Here is a 3,360-nt window from a genome sequence, read left to right as displayed (position 1 = left end):
CCCTTTGTTTTTTTGTTTTTCTTTTTTTTTTTGTTTTTTTTGTTTTTTTTGTTTTTGTGTTTGTTTTTGTTTTTGTTTTTTACTTTTTACTCTTTATTAATTCTAATTAGTGCTATCAACAAGACCACCCGCAGATGCCAATAAGAAAGAGGAAATCGAATATTATGGATACAAAAGAAAGAGAGGTAACACAAATAGATGTGGAAAAATCTATGGAGAAAAGACTTAACATATTGGAAGCCTTGGAGCTAAATGACAGAGAATTTAAAATAGAAATCTTAAAAATACTCAGAGATATACAAGAAAACACGGAAAGGCAATATAGGGAGATCAGAAAACAACTCAATGAACACAAAGAATATATTACCAAGGAAATTGAAACTATAAAAACAAATCAAACAGAAATGAAAAACTCAATTCACGAGCTGAAAAACGAGGTAACAAGCTTAGCTAGCAGAACAACCCAGATTGAAGATAGGATTAGTGAAATAGAAGACAAACAACTTGAGGCACAACAGAGAGAAGAAGAAAGAGACTCAAAAATAATAAAAAACGAGAAAGCCCTACAGGAATTATCTGACTCCATCAGAAAGAATAACATAAGAATAATAGGTATATCAGAGGGAGAAGAGAAAGAAAATGGAATGGAGAATATACTCAAACAAATAATAAACGAGAACTTCCCAAGCCTGTGGAAAGAACTAAAGCCTCAAGTTCAAGAAGCAAACAGAACACCGAGTTTTCTTAACCCCAACAAACCCACTCCAAGGCACATCATAATAAAGATGACACAAACCAATGACAAAGAAAAAATTCTCAAGGCAGCCAGGGAAAAGAGTACAACATATAAAGGAAGGCCTATTAGATTATCATCAGATTTCTCAGCAGAAACTCTACAAGCTAGAAGAGAGTGGACCCCAATATTTAAGGCCCTGAAAGAGAGGAACTTTCAGCCAAGAATACTATACCCATCAAAGCTATCCTTTAAGTATGAAGGAGATATAAAAACATTCACAAATACTGAAAAGATGAGAGAATTTATCACGAGAAAGCCCCCACTCCAGGAAATACTAAAGGGGGTTTTCCAACCAGATTCAAAGAACAAAAGAAAACAACACCACAAGTAACAGCTCCACCAAGAACACAATAAAACCAAACTTAAACTGTGACAACAAAGGAAAAAAAAAGGGGGGGAGAGAATGGAGATTAACAGTAGCAGAGGACGATGAAGTGCAGAAATACTTATAAGATAGGGTACTACAATGAATATGGTAGGTACCCTTTTCATTACTTAATGGTAACCACCCTTGAAAAAACCACCACAAAAACACATGACTTAAAAAAGGTAGCAACAGAGGAAAGAAGTATGGAACACAAACAAACAGAAACAAATGATAGAAAAACAAAAGAGAAGAATCAAACTAGATACAAAACTAACAGAAAGCAATTTATAAAATGGTAGTAGGGAACCCACAAGTGTCAATAATTACACTAAATGTAAATGGATTAAACTTACCAATAAAAAGACACAGAGTAGCAGAATGGATTAAAAAAGAAAATCCAACTATATGCTGCCTACAAGAAACACATCTAAGCAACAAGGATAAAAACAAATTCAAAGTGAAAGGCTGGAAAACAATACTCCAAGCAAACAACACCCAAAAAAAAGCAGGTGTAGCAATACTCATATCTGATAATGCTGACTACAAGACAGAAAAAGTACTCAGAGACAAAAATGGTCACTTCATAATGATTAAGGGGACACTGAATCAAGAAGATATAACAATCCTTAATATATATGCACCAAACCAAGGAGCACCAAAATATATAAGACAGCTACTTATTGACCTTAAAACAAAAACTAACAAAAATACAATCATACTTGGAGACCTCAATACTCCGCTGACGGCTCTAGATCGGTCATCCAAACAGAGAATCAATAAAGATATAGTGGCCTTGAACGAAATACTAGAACACCTGGATATGATAGACATCTACAGGACACTTCATCCCAAAGCGACAGAGTATACATTTTTCTCTAGTGTACATGGAACATTCTCAAGAATTGACCATATGTTGGGCCACAAAGACAATATCAGCAAATTTAGAAAAATTGAAATTGTACCAAGCATATTTTCTGATCATAAAGCCTTGAAACTAGAATTCAACTGCAAAAAAGAGGGGGAAAAACCCACAAAAATGTGGAAACTAAACAACATACTTCTAAAAAATGAATGGGTCAAAGAAGAAATAAGCGCAGAGATCAAAAGATACATACAGACAAATGAAAATGAAAATACGACATATCAGAATCTCTGGGATGCAGCAAAAGCAGTAATAAGAGGAAAGTTCATATCACTTCAGGCCTATATGAACAAACAAGAGAGAGCCGAAGTAAACCACTTAACTTCACACCTTAAGGAACTAGAAAAAGAAGAACAAAGACAACCCAAAACCAGCCGAAGAAAGGAGATAATAAAAATCAGAGCAGAAATAAATGAAATAGAGAACAGAAAAACTATAGAAAAAATCAATAAAACAAGGAGCTGGTTCTTTGAAAAGGTCAACAAAATTGACAAACCCTTGGCAAGACTCACCAAGGAAAAAAGGCACAGGACTCAAATAAATAAAATCCAAAATGAAAGAGGAGAGATCACCACAGACATCATAGATATACAAAGAATTATTGTAGAATACTATGAAAAATTATATGCCACCAAATACAACAATCTAGAAGAAATGGATAAATTCCTAGAACAATACAACCTTCCTAGACTGAGTCATGAAGAAGCAGAAAGCCTAAACAGACCAATCAGCAGGGAGGAAATAGAAAAAACTATTAAAAACCTCCCCAAAAATAAAAGTCCAGGCCCAGACGGTTATACTAGTGAATTCTATCAAACATTCAAAGAAGACTTGGTTCCTATTCTACTCAAAGTCTTCCAAAAAATTGAAGAAGAAGCAATACTTCCGAACACATTTTATGAGGCCAACATAACCCTCATACCAAAACCTGGCAAGGATGGCACAAAGAAAGAAAACTACAGACCAATATCTCTAATGAATACAGATGCTAAAATTCTAAACAAAATACTGGCAAACCAAATACAACAACATATTAAAAAAATAATACATCATGATCAAGTGGGATTCATCCCAGAATCTCAAGGATGGTTCAACATACGCAAAACGGTTAACGTAATACACCATATCAACAAAACAAAGAACAAAAACCACATGATCTTATCAATAGATGCAGAAAAGGCTTTTGATAAAATACAACACAATTTTATGTTTAAGACTCTCAACAAAATGGGTATAGAAGGAAAATATCTCAACATGATAAAGGCCATATATGAT

Source organism: Saccopteryx leptura, chromosome 1, assembly GCF_036850995.1.
Source record: "Saccopteryx leptura isolate mSacLep1 chromosome 1, mSacLep1_pri_phased_curated, whole genome shotgun sequence".
Lineage (NCBI taxonomy): Eukaryota > Metazoa > Chordata > Mammalia > Chiroptera > Emballonuridae > Saccopteryx > Saccopteryx leptura.
Note: the sequence above shows the minus strand (reverse complement) of the source record.